Source organism: Cervus canadensis, chromosome 10 (assembly GCF_019320065.1).
Source record: "Cervus canadensis isolate Bull #8, Minnesota chromosome 10, ASM1932006v1, whole genome shotgun sequence".
Lineage (NCBI taxonomy): Eukaryota > Metazoa > Chordata > Mammalia > Artiodactyla > Cervidae > Cervus > Cervus canadensis.
In genome coordinates, this window is record NC_057395.1 from 68305817 (window position 1) to 68326539 (window position 20723).

The following is a 20723-nucleotide window of genomic DNA, read 5'->3' on the forward strand; positions in this document are numbered from 1 at the left end:
TGCTCAGGCATGGTTCTCAGCTGAGTCTCCACCTGGGGAGCTTTGGAAAGCTTGCCCAGGATCCACTCCCAGACACGCTGACTTCATTGGTCTGGGTGCAGCCTGGACATCAGTAATTTTCAAAAGCTGCCCAGTGACTCAGTGTTGAGAACCACTGGCCTAACTCCCAGTTACCAGGCACACTTCACCCAGCGGACATTCCCTGAAATCTATTTTTTTTACATAAATAATTTCTTTTCATTTTTATTGGAGTACAGTTGATTTACAATGTTGTCCGATGTATGGCCAAGTGAACCGGTTACACATATACACACATCCACACGTTTTTGGATTCTTTTCCCACAGAGGCCTTTACAAAGCACAGAAGTAGAGCTCCCCGTGCTACATGGTAGATTCTTCCTTCCTTGTTAGTCACTTAGTTGTGTTCAACTCTCTGTGAGCCCAGGGACTGTAGCCTGCCAGGCTCCTCCGTCTATGGAATCTCCAGGCAAGAATACTAGAGTAGGCAGGCATTCCCTTCTCCAGAGGATCTACCTGACCCAGGGATCAAAACCAAGCCTCCCACATTGCAGGCAGATTCTTTACCGTCTGAGCCACCAGGGAAGCCCAGAGTAGGTTCTTATTAGTTATCCACTCTATGTATAGTAGTGCATATATGTCAACCCCCCTCTCCCAACATATCCCTCCTCCACCCCTTATCCCCTGATAACCATTAGTGTGTTTTCTACACGTGTAACCCTGTTTCTGTTTTGTTGGTAAGTTCATCAGTACCCTTTTTTTAGATTCCACATATAAGCAATATCACATGATACTTGTCCTTCTCTGTCTCACTTACTTCCCACCCATTTTCCCAGAAAGGAAAGGAGTTTGACCTCAAGGCAAAATGGCAATGTGAACACTCCCTTGCAGGGCTGCAGCAAGGATGAAAGGGGCTAATCCAGAGTCAAGCACCTAACAGAGGCTAAATAAATGTTAACTTCCAAACAGAAAACAGCAAGAAGGAAGAAGATGGAACGTCTAGTGAGCCTTCACTATAGCTTATGACTCCGTTATAACCTAAGAAGAAAACTAAATATCAATGATTTAACAGTGAAGATGATCTGGCCAAAAGGAGTTATGTTCCAATGTGAATTCAGAATGAGGAGGTCATGCTGGCTTTAAAACCAAACCTATATTACTGACTATACACAAAACCCACACTTTTATTCAAACTAAGCCAAGGGCTGCCTGTGATCAGTGGTTAGGAGGCATGCTTTAATGAAACAGAAGGATAATTTGTAATCCATGAGTTGTTTGTATGCCGACAAGCATTTCTAAAGGGCTTCCTGGGTAGCTCAAATGGTAAAGAGTCTGCCTGCAGTGCAGGAGACCTGGGTTTGATCCCTGGGTTGGGAAGATCCCCTAAAGAAGAGCATGGCAACCCACTCCAGTATTCTTGCCTGGAGAAATTTCATGGACAGAGGAGCCTGGTGGGCTCCTGTCCATAGGGTAGAAAAGAGTTGGACAACTGGGCAACTAACTACATAAGCATTTCTAAAGACCTTGGGAAAGCTTGCAAAGTAGATTTAAACATGCTCCTAAACCTTATTTACACCATTAAGATTCTTAGAAAACACCTTCTTTATACATATGCAAAGATTCCCAGCCTTCCTTTCTGAACTGCAAATAGATTCCAATTTTCAAAGATCATCAGCAAAGCACCCATCTGCTCTGCTAATGGTTAAATCCCTTAAAAGGCAACCCCAGGATCTCAAAGAGTGACACAGAACCTTGGAACCAAGAGAAGAAAAGCTCAGCCTTTATCTTCTGATGAGACAGGACTTGTGATGACCCCAGGATCTTCACAAGTGTGGGCGACTTTCTGCAACATTCTGGCTTTGCTGCCAACTGCTGCTTCTTTGCCTGATGATGTTCTCTGGGCATAGAATCTACTATTTCCACGAACATCATGGCAGGTCAAAAGTGCCACCCACACCCCCATGGCTCTCAACCAAAGACCCATGAGAGTTGGTGGATAAATACCCCAGCTCCCTCACCTCTGGGGTGGAATAATCCCATGGTGTTCCATGCGGGGTCTCACAGTCCCCCAGCAGAATTAAGCCACAGTCACACTGTGGGAACTAGTATAATCAGTAGAATCATGCACCCTTTATTGACTGCCTGCATTGGTTCCAAGTCCCAAATAAACAAGTTAGCATTTGAATCCCTGTCTACTAAGACAGAGGGTAAGAAAAACACCTTTGGAGTCATCAGGTCCGCAGTTGTCATGGAGACCCATCCTAAACGGGCCTCTGAGCACATTGCAGAAGAGAGTAAGGACGTTTGGAGCAGAGATACCTGGGCTCCACATCTGGCCCAAATGTATACCAGCTGTGTGACTTAAAAGTTGGTCCGCTTTGTTGAGTCTCTATTTCTTTCATGATAAAGGGGGACTATTAATGCGATCCACCACACAGCACTGTCGAGAAGACTCATTTACATCCTGCAGGCGAAGCACTTGGCACCAGCAGGTACCTAGTCAACAAGTGTTGCTAGAGGATTTGTTGAGTGACAGTAGTGTAAGCAAAGGAGCTTCCTTGCATTCCTTACACTTCCTTGTCTTCCGGGGAGGCAAGATGTTAAGACATCAACTCAGTCGTGATGTTGCCACTCACAGTGCTGGGGAAATGATGGACTGGGGGCAGCCAGGGTCCGGTCTAGATCTCCTAGGGTCTGGAGCTGTGCTGTCCATTATGGAAGCTGCTAATGGTATGTGGCTGTTTAAAGTTAAATTAAATTAGATACAATTAAAGTTCTGTTCCTCAGCTGCACTAGCCAAACTCCAAAAGCTCAATAGCCTACATGGGTAACCTACATGGGTTACCTGCTCTAGACTATGTGTTGGTGTCCCCCACAATCTCCAAATTCACATGTTGAATCTAATCCCTAATGAGATGGTGTTAGAAAAGAGGTCTTTGGGAGGCTATGAAGTTATAATAGGATTATAGCCCTTATAAAAGAGACCTAGGGGAATTCCTCTGGCCCTTCTGCCCCGTGAGGACACAGCAAAAATACATCCATCCATGGCCCAAGCAGCAGAGTCTCAGTAGACACCAAATCTGACAGCACTTGATCTGGGACTTCCAGCCCAAGGGCTGTGAGAATTACATTCCTATGTTTACAAACCATGCAGCCTGAACAGACTAAGACACGACTGTACTGGACATCACAGATACAGACCATTCCCATCATCACAGAAGTTCAGCTCTGGCCCAGAGTCAGACTCACCTGGATTCAGACCTGGCTTTGCCCCCTGCTTGCTGAGATTTTGGGCAGGGCACCTAAACTGCCCAAGCCTCAGTTTCTTCTCCTGTAAAATGGGCTGTCCTAACCATCTCACCTCAGGCAGCAACCTCGGTCCAAAGGCCGATCTAAAAGTTCTATGTGAGGCTGAGTCCCTTCACTGTTCCCCTGAAACTATCACAGCACTGTTAATCAGCTATACCCCCCAACACAAAATTAAAAGTTCGAAATTTTAAAAGTTCTTTGTGAAACCACCTAGACCAGCAGCTTGTCTGGCAGACACTAAAAGCACAAATAAAGTTGACCAAATCCACTTCAGCCACTATTTCTGCCTTTCTTCCCCTTAGATCTTTGGGCCCTCCTTATTGCCCTCTCTCCCCAGTTCATCCTCCGTGACCTCTGTCTCTCACGCCTTCCCCTCTGCCCCTTCAAGCAATCCCTGGAAAGTGCACAGTCAGAACCATGGCTCAGATACGTGGCAGGGTGAGTGGTATTAGGGAGAATGGCTTTCCTGGGCTCCGAAGGGTGATCCTGAAAAAAAGTTGCCCTTAAAAAGATGGCTTCAGGGTGACCATGTGGGTGTATGGCGGAAACCTACACAATATTATAGTTATCCTTCAATTAAACATAAATATTTTTTAAAAGATGACTTCAGGGACTCCCTGGTGGTCCAGTGGCTAAGACTCTGTGCTCTCAATGCAGGGGGCCTGGGTTCGATCCCTGGTTAAAGAACTAGATCCCATATGCTGCAGCTAAAGATCCAGCGGGGCCAAATAAATAAATAAAAATAAATATAACAAGGGTCCAGCCAGGACACAAAGGGATTAGCACTTAGATCCACGGGCCCAGCTTGCCCTGGGCTCCTGTCCTTAGCCTTTGCCAGCCCTGGTTCAGCAAAGTCAAACCTCTTAGGATGGAACGTCCTTAATCCTCTCGCCCTCCCGGTCTCATCCTGACACTTTCATTTCCCTTTCTTTGCCCTTTCTTTTCTCTCCACCACAATATGCTCATCATCCAAAACTTTCCCTTTATCACTGAGCGTCCCTAATTAAGCTAACATTATTAGGGGGGAAAAAAAACCCTCCCAAATTCTCTCTGCGTTTCAGTAGCTCTTTAATATGCGAAGCAACGAAAGATGAGCTTCTCCTAATTGCCAGTCCCTGGAGTCGCCGGTCAGAAAATGAATTGATGCGTTTTTTCCTTATGAACAATGCATGTAGCACAAATTGCAGTGGCCGTCACCAGAGATTTAATTACAAAATATCATTACTTTCACACATCATTTCAGATTTGGCCTGATCAAATCAAAGGAGGGCGAGAGAGAGAGAAAACTGCACTCCTAGCAGGGTCACTCACTCAGGGGTGGCTGGAACACGGGCAGAAATCGGCATCGTCGAAATGTCCTCAGGGCCCTGCCAAGGAAGCAGCTGCCGGAGACACAAACGGAAAAGGAGATTCCCAGGGCTAGGGGCTTCAGCGAAGTGGAGGCTGTGGGCTGCGGGAGGGTCCCCAGGGCATGGAAATATCCCCTCAAGGGAGGAATCAGGATGCCGAGAACACCCCAATTCTGCAACTCAACGATGCTACAGAATTTCCCATTATCCCTGGCTTTAAGCAACTCCCGCCTGCCAATGCAGGAGACAAGATACACTGGTTCGATCCCTGGGTCAGGAAAATCACCTGGAGGAGGGCATGGCAACCCACTCCAGTACTCTTGCCTGGAGAATCCCATAGACAGAGGTGCCTGGTGGGTTACAGTTCATGGGGTCGCAGAGAGTCAGACATGACTGAAGTAACTCAGCATGCATGCGTGTCTCCAGATCATTCATTCCAAAAATGTGTCTTGAGCCCTGAGCCAGACACAGTGCTAGACCCCAAGGCTGCAAGACAGTGAGCAAATGAATGTGGCGCCTGCCTTCCCAGGGTTCACACGCTGATTGGAGAAGCAGATATGTTTGGGGGGAGTTTTTTACTTGATTGGTTTTGAAGGTTTTTGGCTGCACCGGGTCTGGGTTGCAGCTTGTGGGAAGTTCAATCTTCATTTTGCCATGCGGGATCCTTAGTTGTAGCACAAAGGGTCTTTTTTTTAAAAAAAAAAAAAAAAAAATCCTTGAGCTGCCTGGGTGCAACTCCCTCTGGGGACAGCGCCAGGTGGGGAGTTTGACTGGGGCAGTACACCCGTCAAACGGTAACGAGTGTGTCCTAAGGCAAGCGCGGGGAAGGGGGCGGTGGATAGAAACCTCCCATGGAGCAAAAAGGCCAAAACTTGCTTGATCTTGGTTTTCAGTACAAACACAGACCTTGAAAGCGGACCCTTATTTAAATAAATAAAGAGATGGGTTAAACAACAATCAAACAACAGCAAAGGGGTCCTAAGATGCAGAAGTTTGGCACCCACTGCTCTATGGGATGCTCAGAACAACTCCACGCTAACCACACTGACTGTCAGTGATGCTGTCCACCTCCAGTTAGGGCAGAGGACCCTGATGCTCAGACACAGGACAGGTCGACAGCTCCCCAGGCTCACAGAGCAGGCTGATGGCACAGCCAGGATCCGAATCCGGGCTGTCTGGTACCACGGCACACACACTTTACCCCCGGCTCCCGCGCCCAAGGAGCAAGACGCCAGGGGTGCGGTGGATGATGGACCGGCACCTGTTCTGCCACCTCCTCCAAGGAGGTAAAATGACAGGGTTTGATTGATCTCAATGATCAGCTACAAATGGTCCCTCCATGTGGCCATGTTAATCAGCTTCTACCAGCCAGGATCTGACCAGTTTGAAAGGTTTATAGCAACAATGTGGTGCTGATTTATTTCACCTTAATAAAAAAGTGATCAAGTGAAACCTGCATCTATCATTCTATTTATCACTCGGAGTGATTTATGGACTAATTACAGTTGCAGCGGACGTGGGCTCTGAGGATGGATCATGGAGGGGAGGTGGGGTCGGTGTGGTCATCAGTACTGCCTGGGACATGCCCACCCGACCGCCCTTCTCTTCCAGCCCCTCAAGCCCAAGCAAGAACGAATTCTCCAAGATGGGTATCAAGGCTCTGAGAAGACGGGGAGAGGGGAGAAATGGAGGGAATGTCCTGTCCCAGCTGTCCCTTCCTCACTTCCTTGTCCCTGGAGCCAGCAACTTGGCTCCCCCAGCTTCCTCCTAAGTCTCTGGAGGGAAACAGGGTCTTCAGACAAGATCTGCAGGGTATTGATAGTTGGGGAAGGGAAAAGATGAAAAGCCAACAGCCCCAAGAGGACTTTCCAGGCTACTGGAAATCTGCCAGAGGGCCCCCTTCCCACTTCCTTGCTGCCCCAGGTAGGGCTGCAACTAAAACACAAGACCCCCAGTTAAGCTTGAATCACAGATAAACAATGGACCACTTTTTAGTGCAAGAATGTCCCAAATATTGCGTGGATGTCCTGTAAAATCTAGCAGGGCCGTGAGAGTCCTGGGAGGGTGTTCAGCAGACTAGAGCTGTCAGAACTCCCAGGGTCCAAAGCCACGGCCAGCCTCACTTTGCCCACCTGCTGTCCACCTTCTGGTCCCCTCTGGATCCAACAGGTGGGTGTGACTTCTAGGAGCTGGTGGGCAAAGGCCCTCAAACCCCCTGAGCCTTATCTGTAAAATGACGGTCCCCACCCTGTCCCTGTCCCTCCCACCCAGGGTCACACAGGATGGTGGGAGTGCATAAGTCTGTTCTTCACCAGCTACAGGGATCGGGGTGGAGGGCTGTCTTGGGGAAATCATGAGTGGGTTCCCACCCCTCTGTGAAGGTCAGGTTCCGTTTAGTCCTCTTGGAGAAATAACAGCTATCACTCCAAACTTTTTTTTTTAGTCATCTTTCCTGAAAGCTGGGATCTGTAGGAAGAAAAGTCAGAAGGTAAGCTGGTATAACCTTTGTGGGAGAGCACGGTGTAGTATCCAAATCCGCCTGCAATGCAGGAGCCTCAGGTTCGATCCCTGGGATGGGGAGATCCCCTGGAGGAGGGCATGGCAACCCACTTCAGTGTTTTTGTCTGGAGAATCCCATGGACAGAGGAGCCTGGCGGGCTACAGTCCATGGGGGTCCCAAAGAGTTGGACACTGCTGAAGCAACTTAGCACGCACACACAGCGAGGCTCTATTGAAACAAAGTCAGTGTGTGAGCGATCGAGCTCCCAGGCGTCCAAAGGAGGGAAACACTGGACTCCAGCACATGCCGTAGGAACAAGGGCTTCCACCAAAGAGCCATTTCCATTAACCCCCAAAAGATTAGAAGCTGCCTGCGATCTATAGAAAGAGAACTAGACAAGTGGATGGTGATGCAGGCAAATTATGCAGAAGTAAAAGGAAGGAGGAAAAGATCTTCACTAACCCATCAAGGAGCTTCCCTGGTGGTTCAATAGTAAAGAATTCTCCTGCCGATGCAGGAGACGTGGGTTCGAACCCTGGTCCAAGAAGAGCCTCTGGAGAAGGGAAGGGCAACCCACTCCAGTATTCTTGCCTGGAAAATTCCACGAGTAGAGGATCCTGGAGGGCTATAGTCCACGGGGTCACAAAGAGTCAGACACAACTGAGCAATTATGCAACAACAACCTGTCAAGACTTCCAAGAAATGCTGCTTTTAGAAAAGAGCAAGTTGAAGAACATTCTAGACCAGGGTTTCTTGCTCTCAGCAGTATGGACATCTTGGGTCCAGTAATTATTTGTTATGGGGGCTGCCTTGTGCACTGAGGGTGTTTAGCAGCATCCTGACCTCTACCAATTGGATGCCAGCAGCACTGACCCCATGAGCCGTGATGTTCAAACACATCTCCAGAGATTTCCAAATGTCACCGGGAAGTAACGTCACACACATCCCCGGAGAATCAGTGGTCTATGCATCATCAGGAATGTTTATGGGGGCAAAAGCAAACACCAGAATCAGCCTTTCCTCTGGGACTTGGGTAAGTGTGTGAGCGCACAGAGAAAGTCCGGAAGGCAAGTTTCTGGATGAGAGCTGGGGTCCCCTCTGGGGAGAGGGTGGGAGTGTGGATGGGAGAAAAGAGCAGGGTCACAGGAGGCTGTCACCTCGCTGTGTCATCCACACGTCTGTCATTGAGAATGTACACGTTTGAGAAAGAGGCTCACAGTCTAGAGGACAAACTTAACGGTTTCCAGGCATGGGGTTTGGGGCAGCAGGATTGGATGGAGGGAAGGGATAGTTAGGGAGTCTGGGGTGGACAGGTACACACTACTATATTTAAAATGGATAACCAACAAGAACCTACTGTATAACACTTGGAACTCCCTCAGTGCTATGCGGCAGCCTGGATGGGAGGGGAGTTTAGGGGAGAATGGACACTTGTATTTGTATGACTGAGACCCCTCGCTCTTTACCTGAAACCATCACAACATTGTTAATCGACATTGTTCAGTCGCCAAGTCGCATCTGGCTCCTCACAACCCCATGCATTGCAGCACGCCAGGCTTCCCTGTCCCTCACCATCTCCCAGAGTTTGCCCAAGTTCATGTTCACTTCTTCCCTGGTGGCTCAGAGAGTAAAGCGTCAGCCTGCAATGCGGGAGACCTGGGTTTGATCCCTGGGTCGGGAAGATCCCCTGGAAAAGAAAACGGCAACCCACTCCAGTACTCTTGCCTGGAAAATTCCATGGATGGAGGAGCCTCGTGGGCTACAGTCCATGGGGTCGCAAAGAGTGGGACACGACTAAGCGACTTCACTTGCTATGTTTGTTGCATCAGTGATGCCATCCAACCATCTCATCCTCCAATGAAATGGGGCTATACCCCAATACAAAATAAAAAGCTTAAAAAACAGAATGTGTACGTTTGTCTATTACTTGTATAATACAGATAGAGGAAAAAGAGGGGAGAGGAGGAGAAGGAAGAAGGAAAAGGGAAGGGAAGAAGGAAAAGGGGAGCAAAGGTGGAGGGGAGGGGAAGGAGGGAGGGACCCCCCAGAAGCCAGGTCTGGGCAAAGGGGCTGTGGGACCTCCATGCTGCCTTGTCCTTAAAGCAAAATAAGAGGGCTGCACCCACAGGTCCCTCCAGCGCTGCACTCAGCCCGGGAGAGCCCCAAGGTGACCCAGCCCTGCCTCCGGCCATCGCCCCCATGCAGCCCAGCTGTGCCACATAGAGAAAAGGGGGGCTTGGGGCCACGCTCTCCCCCTCCCAGCAGCTCGAACTGATTAGCCTCCTGGGGGAGAGGGGAGGACAGGGTCTGGTCAGCCGCCCAGCTCCACGCTGAGGACTTGGTGGAGGCTTGATTAAATAATTACACAGAACCCACCGAGTAATCACACCAGCTCCAGAAATAAGGAGTCCCTTCCGAGGAGGCCCCATTAGTGATTTGGGGGCGTGTGAGGGTGTCTGTCTCCTGCTGGTGAGAAAATTACCCGCATAAGGCCTCATTTGCGAAATGCATCCCAACTCACTCCATCCTCCCAGCCCCCAGGTGCATAGTGTAAGCTGTGTTCCACGGCTGAGAACCACGAGGCTGAGAGCCGCTGGGGCGAGTTCAAGATCCTGGGATAGGGGGAGATTCCAGCTCTGACTACGCAGGAGGCTGATGCCAGGGTTCAGGACTGAAAGATCCTCAGAGAGGTCTTGGTTTTCGTTTGTTGTTTTTGCTTCCCCATGAGGATTATTTGTCGTCTTTCCATTTTGGAAAACAAATCTAAAATCGGCCCCGTGAGCCTTCCCACGATCAGCTGCTGCCAAGAGAACAGGCCAGTGTGTGGGGTAAGAAGTGGGACCCTCAAATCCCCCCACCGCAGCTGTCCTCGTCCCCATCCACCCAGGCTGAGCAGTGGCCGGGGAGCCCAGCCTGTTTCACAGGCTCAGGATAAGGGCCACGGGTGGCTGGGTGGACAAGAAGATTCCAGCAGCCCTTCCAGACAAGCATCTGGTTTAATGGGACTCTCCGTGGCCCAAAGCGAGATGCCCACTGCCGGCTATCTGCTGGTCCAGCTTCCCACCAGCCAGCCCCGTTGGCTCATTTATGCCAGAGCAGCCCAAATTCATTAATAATGATTAGCCTCTTCCTCAAGAAGAGGCTCGCAATCAAAGGGCCATTAAAATTAAGTGCTGGAGGAACGTGGTAGTGGCGGGGGAGGGGGAGGGCGGGGGATGGGCAGCAGAGCTAGGCATCAGTACCCCCTGGGACTCTGACATCCCCCTGTCGCAAGTCGGTCACTACTCGGCCTCAGTTTCAAGGACACGAGGCTCAGTTTCACCATCTCTGAAATGGAGGGGCCGCTGTGACTACCAGGTCAATGATAACATGCGTGGAACTCCCAGCTGGGGGGAATACGTCTTAGGGGACCCTAGGATGAGGCCCCCAGCACCGGGACCCTGGGGAAGTTAGTGGAAGGGGAGAGCGGTCCTGCCTACCAGGCCAGACCTCTGAGAGTGCTTCTCACTGCCCAGCTGGGCTCACTCTGGTCCCTGGGTCACACACGCCCCAACCCCCTGATTCCCGCCACTGCCAAGTCCTAGCATCCCTGGGACAGAGGACCAAGAGCAGCATGGGAGGGGATAGCGGGCAGCCACAGGGCCCCGAGACCTTGGAGGAGGCTGGACCTCAGCCCCCCGCCAGCTCTCTGGTTTCTTGGGAGGTTTCAGCTACAGAGAGGAGGCCCAAGGCCACCACGCTCCACACCCCATTCACCCTCCACTGTGCAGGTGACAAGAGTCCAAGACGCGGCCACCCTCTGCTGGGGACAACCTGGAGTCCCACACACCCAGGCTGGGGGAAAAGCGGCGGGGGGAGGCTGCAAAACGCACCCACCTGCCTCTCAAGGAACAGAATTCAAACAGGAATAAAAAAAAGAAGCAAAAGAAAGGACTTCCCTGGAGGTCCATCGGCTAAGACTCCACGCTCCCCATGCAAGGGGCACAGGTTCGATCCCTGGTCAGGGAACTAAGATCCCCGCCCCACAAAAGAAGAAGAAAACAGAATCCTGCGGTCTATCACATCTGGCCCTTCCTTGGGAGAAGGGGAGATGCCAAGACTCCAGAAGTGCTGAGCCCGGGGTTGAGGTGACCGCCTGATGCCTCTTGAGGACAGGAAATGCAATGTTACAAAGGCCGCTATTATGTGCCAAGCACTCAACCTTGTGACTTCATTCGACGACCACAAGGACACCACAAGGTCGGGATGAGTCATCCCGTCTTACAGGGGGAGAAACTCAGCCTATACAAGATGCCGTGTCTGGGACAGTCACGGTGCCAAAGTCAAGATGCAAACCCAGTGGGACGGGGTGGGGCGGGAGGTGGGAGGGGGGTTCAGGGTGGGGCAACACTGTGGCCAATTCATGTGGATGTATGGCAAAAACCATCACAATATTGTAATTATTCTCCAATTAAACTAATTTTTTTTAAAAAGGGGCGGGGAGCCAGGAGCACTGGATTCTGACTCTCCCCTCCCCTCTTCCACTTGGCGGTCAGGAGGTGGGTGATGACACGAGGGGAAATTATAGCTGACACTTTCCAAGCCCCATCAGGACCAGGCCACAGCTCTTGCAGATCTGAGTCACTCCCTCCTCCCCACAACTCCGAGAGGCCAGGACTCTCCTCCCATCTCAAAATGAAGACTCGGAGGCAGAGTGATGTTCAGTGACTCGTCCAAGGTCACGGGATAAGGACATGGCAGAGTCAGGCCTCTGCTGGACGGGCAGGGTCCAGCCTTGCCTCCCACTGGTCCCGCTAGCAGAGTGCTTGGAACAGATCGACTGGTTCATAATAAATATTAGACAGAAGAAGGGATTAGTAGCAAGAGGGAAGGACAACAGATTAGCACAGGGTGATGGTCAAGAGGGACTGTCCCGAGCCAAAACAGCCTGGGTTCAGATCCCTGCTCTGTCACTTTTTAACTGCAAGCTTCTTAAGTTGTCTCCGTGTCCATTTTCTTATCTGAAAGATGACTATAATAATAGCTCTTGGGGCTTCCCTGGTGGTCCCGTGGTTAAGAATCTGGCTTGCGATATAAGGGACCCAGGGTTCCATCTCTGGTCTGGGAAAATTCCACATGCCTCGGAGCAACTAAGCCCGTGCTCTGCAACAGAAGGCCCTGCAATGAGAAGGCCACTCACCACAACTAGAGAAATCCCCTCTTGCAGCCACAGAGACCCAGCTCAGCCATAAATAAATAAATGCATGTTTTAAAATAATAATAGTTCTTACCAGCGAGGGTTCTTTAGAGCAACAAGGGGATTCCTCCACAGCCTGGCACCTGCTGAGAGCTCTGTCCTACTGTGGATGAGTGGACGGCAGGCAGCACTGACGCTTTGGACCGGCTCTCAGCCCAGCCCCTGGGTATTCTTACGAGGCCACCAAGGGCGGCCTCACATGCGCAAGTCCGAGACTCCACGCATGCGCAAGTCCGAGACTCCACGCATGCGCAAGTCCGAGACTCCACGCATGCGCAAGTCCGAGAACGACCACATCCTTCAGTTTTGCACCCTGGGCGCCGGACTGCCTCACCCTAGTCCCAGCTCTCGTCTTTCTGCACACTAGTTTCTGTCTGGTCTCCCTCGTTCTTCTGGGGTCCTCTGTTTCCTCCACCCAGAGGACAGGGGCTCTCAGACCAGTCCTGCAAGGGTCTCCAGCCTGGTGACGGTAACCTCCCCGTCACAGAGACATTAGAGCAAAGGCCAAATGGCCACTTGGAGCCTACGGGACAGGATAACTACAAGGAAGCTGGACACGACTCGAGGCTTGGAGCAAGCTGATGGGGTGAGCATCGCCGGTGTGAATGATCACAGCGCCACCTGGTGGTAATGTGGGAGATGGTGCCCCCACCCTTCACACTGAGGGCGTTTAGACGTTTCAGTTCAGTTCAGTCGTCCAGTCGAGTCCGACTCTTTGCGACCCCATGGACTGCAGCACACCAGGCCTCCCTGTCCATCACCAACTCCCGGAGTTTACTCAAACTCATGTCCATCGAGTCGGTGATGCCATCCAACCATCTCACCCTCTGTCATCCCCTTCTGATACCAAGCCCTGTTGATGAATTGTTTTCGTACAATACATCACTGAATTCTAACAACACTCTAAGGAAGGTATTTTTACCCTTTTTACAGGTGAGAACACTGAGGCTCGGAGACTCAAACTGAATTGCCCCCAAGATCACACAGCCAGCAAGTGGCAGAGCCTGGACTCTAGCTCAGACTTTCTGACACCAAAACCTTTCCTAAGCCTCAGGGGAATAAGCGAGAAAGAAAATAGATACCTCCCCTGGCCTCACAGAGCTTTCAGCCTGGTTGAGGCACAGAAATCACAAGTTCATTTATTAGGCATCCATTCTGCTAGGTGGGACTTCCCTAGTGTCTCAGACTTCCCTAGTGTCTCCTGCCTACAGGGCAGAAGACCTGGGTTCAATCCCTGGGTCGGGAAGATCCCCTGGAGAAGGAAATATCAACCCACTCCAGTGTTCTTGCTTGCAAAATCCCATGGGCAGAGGAGCCTCATAGGCTACAGTCCATACAGGGCATTATGTGCTGAGGGTGAAGAAAGTGGCCAGGGTCCCTGCCCAAATCAAGCTTGTGGGGAAGATGGACATTAATCAAGCAATCACACAAATAAATATTGTTGTCATTCAGTCACTCAGTCAAGTCTGTCTCTTTGTGGCCTCACGGACTGCAGCACACCAGACTTCCCTGTCCTTCACTATCCCCGGAGTCTGCTCAAACTTATGTCCATTGAGTCAGTGATGCCATCCAACCAGCTCATCCTCTGTCATCCCCTTCTCCTCCTGCCTTCAGTCTTTCCCAGCATCAGGGTCTTTTCTAATGAGTCAGCTCCTCGCATCAGGTGGCCAAAGTATTGGAACTTCAACTTCAGCATCAGTCCTTCCTATGAATATTCAGGGTTGATTTCCTTTAGGATGGACTGGTTGGATCTCCTTGGGGAAGGAGGGCCTTCTCCAGCAGCACAGTTTTCAAAAGCATCAATTCTTTAGCACTCAGCCTTTTTTATTATCCAGCTCTCACATCCGTAAATGACCACTGGAAAAACCATAGCTCTGACTATACAAATCTTTGTAGGCTAAATAATGTCTCTGTTTTTTAATACACCGTCTAGGTTTGTCATAGTTTTTCTTCCAAGAAGCAAGCATCTTTTAATTTCATGGCTGCAGTCACCATCTACAGTGATTTTGGAGCCCCTCAAAATAAAGTCTCTCACTGTTTCCATTGTTTCCCCATCTATTTGCCATGAAGTGATGGGACTGGATGCCATGATCTTTGTTTTCTGAATGTTGCGTTTTAAGCCAGCTTTTTCACTCTTCTCTTTCACCTTCATCAAGAGGCTCTTTAATTCCTCCTTGCTTTCTCCCATAAATATACAACAGTGAAAAAAGACCGGAAGGAAATGTATAGGTTCTGAGACTGGATTTCAGAGTGCTACTTGCCCTGGGGTGGTGATAGACAGGGGTGGGGCAGGAGAGGGGTGGTGGGTAGGGGGTGGGAAGCAGGGAAATCTTCTCTGAAAAAGTGATGCCTTGAGCTGAGATCTGGAAGATGAGTGGGACTTAACTAGGCAAAGAGGCATTCATTTATTCATTAGGACATGAAGGCAATGTGACAGCCATCCTTGTTTGCATTTTTTGTTGCACATATAAAAAATGCAGAAATAGAGGAATTTCCTGGTGGTCAGTGGCTAGGACTCAGTGCTTTGACTGCCATGGGCCCAGGTTCGATCCCTGGTCAGGAAACAAAGATCTCACAAGCTGCATGGTGTGAACAACAACAAAAAAAAAGTCCAGAAATAATACACAGAATATTTGCTTCTGCAACTTGCTTTTTTACTCCACATTGCTCTTCAGATCTTCGCATGTCAACACATAGAACCATTCATTTCAACTAAGGAGGCCTTCATGTCATTGACACCTGCCACATGCACTGAGATTTGTCCATCCATGACCCTTTCATTTGGGTTGTTTCCAGATTTTCTTGCCTACAGACAGTGCTATGGCCAATAGCCTCCAAATGTATGCATCTCACAGTGAATCTCAACATGAGGCTTCCCAGGTGGCTCAGTGGTAAAGAATCTGCCTGCCAATGCAAAAGACACAAGAGACTCAGATTCAATCTCTGGGTCGGGAAGATCCCTTGGAGTAGGAAATGGCACCCACTCCAGGATTCTTGCCTGGAAAATTCCATAGGCAGAGAAGCCCGGTGGGCTACAGTCCATGGGGTCACACAGAGTCAGACAAGACTGAGCAACTGAGCAGAAAGTGTATGTATGTTAGGGTTCCCCTGAGGTAGGGACCTGTATGCTTTCAAATACTTTTCAACATCATTTTGGTGGAAATGGGGAGAAAATACATTTCTATTGTATTAATAAAGAATGTATCTTCCTGCCATCCTTCTGTGCTGCCACAATGGTGCATGTGAATGACCTGGCTGATGCGTTTAAGAATATCAACAATGCTGAAAAGAGAGGCACACGCCAGGTTCACATCAGGCAATGCTCCAAAGTCATCGTCAGGATTCTAACTGTGATGATGAAGCACGGTTACATTGGGGAATTTGAAATCATGATGACCACAGGGCTGGGCAATTGTGAACCTCACAGGCAAGCTAAACAAGTGTGGAGTGATCAGCCCCAGATTCAATGTGCCATTCAAAGATCTAAAAAAAAAATGGCAGAAAAACCTGCTCCTGTCCCATTAGTTTGATTTCATTGTATTGACAACCTCAGCAGGCATCATGAACCCTGAAGAAACAAGACGAAATCACACAGGAGGGAAAACCCTTGGATTCTTCTTCTAGGGATGCAATGTTTTTGTTGTTCAGTTACTCAGTCATGTCCGACCCTTTGCGACCCCATGGACTGCAGCACGCCAAGCTTCCCTGTCCTTCACCATCTCCCAGAGTTTGCTAAAACTCATGTCCATCGAGTCGGTGATGCCATCCAACCATCTCATTCTCTGTCATCCCCTTCTCCTCCTGCCTTCAATCTTTCCCAGCATCAGGGTCTCTTCAAATGAGTCAGTTCTTCGCATTAGGTGGCCAAAGTATTGGAGTTTCAGCTTCAGCATCAGTCCTTCCAAAGAATATTCAGGACTGATCTCCTTTAGGATGGACTGGTTGGATCTCCTTGGGGTCCAAGGGACTCTCAAGAGTCTTCTCCAGCACCACAGTTCAAAAGCATCAATTCTTTGGCACTCAGCCTTTCTTACTGTCCAGCTCTCACGTCTGTACATGACCACTGGAAAAACCATAGCTATGGCCCCTTCACCTGGCTCCAGGTGCATGTGTAAACTCCACGGGAGAGGTTTTAGAGCAGCAGGTGTGACACAGACCTTGAGGCCCTTGGTGGGGGTGGGGCACCAGGGGTGCCTGCCTAGTTCTCTTCAACCCCTTTTCTAGAATTGCCTCTGATTCTCAGAACTACGGCTAGTGACGGGTAAAAGGGACCCTAAGGCCAGGACACACCACCTTCTCTGCCGGATTCACTCACCAGGCACTCCCTTCCGTCCGCTGTGTCAGGAGATAAACAGAGAAACCCAGCTGAACAGAAAGTCGCATCCCTGGAAAGGTGGCATCGGATCCAGCGGCAATTCCAACATCTGCCACGAGGTGGCAGCAAAGCCCCGGCTCTGGCCCTGGTCTCAATAGTTGGGGGGTCCACAGGGACCCTCAGATCTGTATCCAGACCCTGTCTTGCGGTTCCTCTGCTTGTCTCAGCTGTGTGACTCACTCTGAGTCCTCCGTACTCATTAGTAAACCCCCTCAGCTGGCTAAGATACTGCAATCAACTGAGGCACAAGGAATCCCGTGTCCCTGAGAATCTGTGCTCACCCCATTACACTGGAGACAGAGTGGGGTTACCAGACAACCCCGGAAAACCTAGAAGGGGCAGGAGGAGGCTCGGGCCAGTGTGCAGCAGAGAAGGGCTTCCAGAACCAAATAAAGTAGCCCTAGTCCCTGTCCTAAAGGAAATCAGTCCTGAATATTCATTGGAAGGACTGATGCTGAGGCTGAAGCTCCAATACTTTGGCCACCTGATGCAAAGAACTGACTCACAGGAAAAGACCCTGATCCTGGGAAAGATTGAAGGCATGAGGAGAAGGGGATGACAGAAGATGAGATGGTTGGATGGCATCACCGATTCAATGGACATGAGTTTGAGTCAACTCCAGGAGTTGGTGATGGACAAGGAAGCCTGCAGCCCATGGGGTCGCAAAGATTCAGACACGACTGAGCGACTGAACTGAACTGAGTCCCTGTCCCAGTTTCTGACTCTTCCTTCACCCAGTGCCCATAAGACCCTGAACCAAGGATCAGTGGTCTGTGGCCACGTGCCAAGCCCTGCCTTCTCTGCCCACCATTCCGACAGCCCTGAGCTCACCGGCCTGAGCCACCTACACACTGCCTCAGCAAATAGGGGCCGCCATGCAGGGTCCCAGATCTCTGGACCAGCGTGGATCCATCTGACGGCACCCAAGATGCTGTCTCTGACCTGGATGTTGGCCCTTGGTACCCTGATCCCTGGTCAGGACAGACCAGCCTATATGGGAAGGTGAGCAAGACAAGCCACGTCCTGGAGACCTGGCCTAAAGCCTGAGGTCTGAAGCCTGGGGTCTGGCAGATTCCTAGCTCCATGCTCACAGCTTCCCAAATAGTTTATTCATTGCCCACATGGTGATTGCAATTCCATGACGTGTGTGGTTGTGTGACCTTTTACTAGTCTGCTACCCTCCTAACCTATAAGCCCCATGAAAGGGGCCCAGTTCACCCCTGTAACCACTGTACGGAGCACAGCACCTGGCATACAATAAGGGCTCAGCAAAGAACCACGGAGGAAGCAAAAGAATAAATGGGTACCTTCCCAGAAGAGAACACAAAACACCTGTAAATCGGTTTACAATTGTCAAGGCATGTCTTCCAGCAATCTCATCTCATTCTCAGGGCCTCCCAGGTGGCGTAGTGGTCAAGAATCTGCCTGCCAATGCAGGAGATGCAAGAGAAGCGGGTTCGAAACCTGGGTAGGGAAAATCCCTGGAGAAGGAAATGGCAACCCACCTCAGTATTCTTGCCTGGAAAATCCCATGGAGATAGGAGCCCGGTGGGCTGCAGTCCATGGGGCCATCGAGAGTCAAACATGCCTGAGCAACGGAGTGTGCACACACATTTCATTCTCCCCACCAGCCAGAGTAGGCACTATTATTACCCCACACTGCAGTGTATTCCTTTCCCAACACTCCAGTAACAAATCACTACGAACTTTGTGGCTAAAACAACACAGCTTTACGCTCCCACTGTTCTGCAGATCTGAAGTCGTATGCAGGTCCCAGGCACTTGAATCAAGGTATCTGCTGAGCTGCATCCCTTCTGGAGGCTCTGGGGAGAATCCCATTTCCTTGCCTTTTCCAGAGTCTAGAAGCTGCCCGCATTCTTTGGTTCATGGTCCACTGCCTCCACCTTCAAAGTAGACAATGTTCCATTACTCTGACTGAAGCCAGAGAGGGTTCTCAGCCTTTAAGGACTCCTGTGATTACATTGAGACCACCAGGATAATCCAGAATAATCTCCCCATCTCAAGGTCTGTAATCTTAATCACACCTGCAAAATCCTTTTTCCAATGCAAGGTAACATGTTCACAGATTCCAAGGATTAGAACCTGAATATCTTGGGGGTGGAAGGGAGAGGTTTTATCCAGCCTAGCACACACAGATTCAAACTCAGAGGTGAATTAACCTACCTACCCCTCCCAGCTTGTGACTAATGAAGTGGATTCAAAACCAAGTCTTTGGGGCTGCAGAACCTGAGCTCTCTCACCCCTTGTTGCCAATGCAAATACCCAGGGTCTCCAGATGACATTTTAGGAGCCAGAAATGTAAGACATACCAGCCCAGACCCCTTTAAGAGTAAATAAAGAATCTGATTGCAGTGCAGGAGACCCAGCTTCAATTCCCTCGGTCTGGAAGATCCCCTGGAGAAGGGAATGGCTACCCACTCCAGTATTCTTGCCTGGGAAAATCCCATGGACAGAGGAGCCTGGCGGGCTACAGTTCATGGGCTGAAAAGAGTCGGACACGACTGAGCACCTAACACTTTAACACACACTTTATTAAAAAAAAAAAAATAGTGCTTGTCTAGACAGCGGGAACACGTGGGAAAACTGTCTCTTTATTTCCCTTTATTGTCATTGTTTTGGCATAAATACAGTTATCCCTTGAACAAAGTGGGACAAAGCGAACTGAAAATCTTCGCCTAACTTTGACCCTCCAGTCGCAGTTCCACATCCAGGGATTCAACCAACCGAGACGCGTGTGGTGTGTATTTAGTGAAAAAAATCCGCGTGTGAGTGGACTTGCGCAGTTCAAACCCATGTTTTTCAAGGGTCAACCGGGCATCATTTTCAACCAGAGGCAGAAAGGTTAATCCTTATTAACCAATGTTACTGGCGGGAACTAAGAGAGTGGGCCTGACGCTTCCCTTTCTGGTTAATGGAGCTTCTCGCTGCAATTAAACAAATGGCCAGCAGATGGCGGGCGAGGCTCACAGCCGGCTTCTCGCCCCCGGGTCATCCCTTTTCTGGGGTTGCAGAGGTGTGAAAGAGGTCCTCCCTTCTCTTCTCCAAAACTCGTTCTTGGAGGAGATGCCCGGAGGGGTCCCAGCAGGACAAGGCAAGCGCACAAAGCTCGGGGACTCACTCAGCTTCAAGGCAGCCAGCCTGGGGGCCTGTGCGCCCCATCCTCTGAGGCAGTTGCAGGCTCCGATCTCAAACCTGCACGCTTTGAATGAGAGGGGCAGTCCTGGCTGCAAGACAGCAGAAGGAAGGAGTAGCTGGTTTACTGCACCCTTAAGATGGTCCCTTACTTACTTTTACGCATATGTATTATTTTATCTCATCTTTCCTGTGGCCCTTTAGGGGAATGAGCATTAAAATTAGTGACTTGCTGGGAATTCCCTGAGGGTCCAGTGATTAGGGCCGAGTGCTTTCACTTCCTGGGGCAGGTTCAATCCCTGGTCCTGGAGGAACTAAGATCTTGCAAGCTGCACAGCACGTGTGGCCAAAAACAACAAGATAGTGACTTGCTGGGGAGATAGTGGCCATGCCTGCATCATTTTTGAATCCCTCCAAATTCCAACAAAAATAAGCAAGACAAATTAGCAGAAACAAAACCCACTGACAACAGTCACTTCAGAATTAGGTGCCAAAGGTATCCCCCTGAACACTGAAAGAATTTAAGTGGGGGAGCACAGCCCCCAGTAGCTACCTGTGTGTTATCAGATGTTCTGGGGTTACACACACACACACACCTCCCAAGTTGCTCTAGCTCAGCCTCTGGCCTTTGGCATCCCACCTGTTGCCAGCAGAGGGAAGCAAGGGGGTGTCTGAGGGACCTGACAAGAGGACCAGTCCCAAAGAGCCAGCAGGTATTCAGTGGAGGGCGTGGAGGGACAATTGGAGAACAGCGACTGAGTCTGGGAGGGGCCTGGCCCGCCC

At 50.1% G+C, this 20723-nt stretch overlaps 1 long non-coding RNA gene and 1 pseudogene across 1 annotated transcript in view; one reads left to right on the forward strand and one right to left on the reverse strand.

Moving 5' to 3' along the window:
* Positions 1-20723, reverse strand: part of LOC122448827 — a 163451-nt gene that overhangs the window by 123214 nt on the left and 19514 nt on the right. The gene's annotated exons all lie outside the window — the stretch shown is intronic.
* LOC122448826 lies at positions 15646-16036 on the forward strand (annotated as a pseudogene).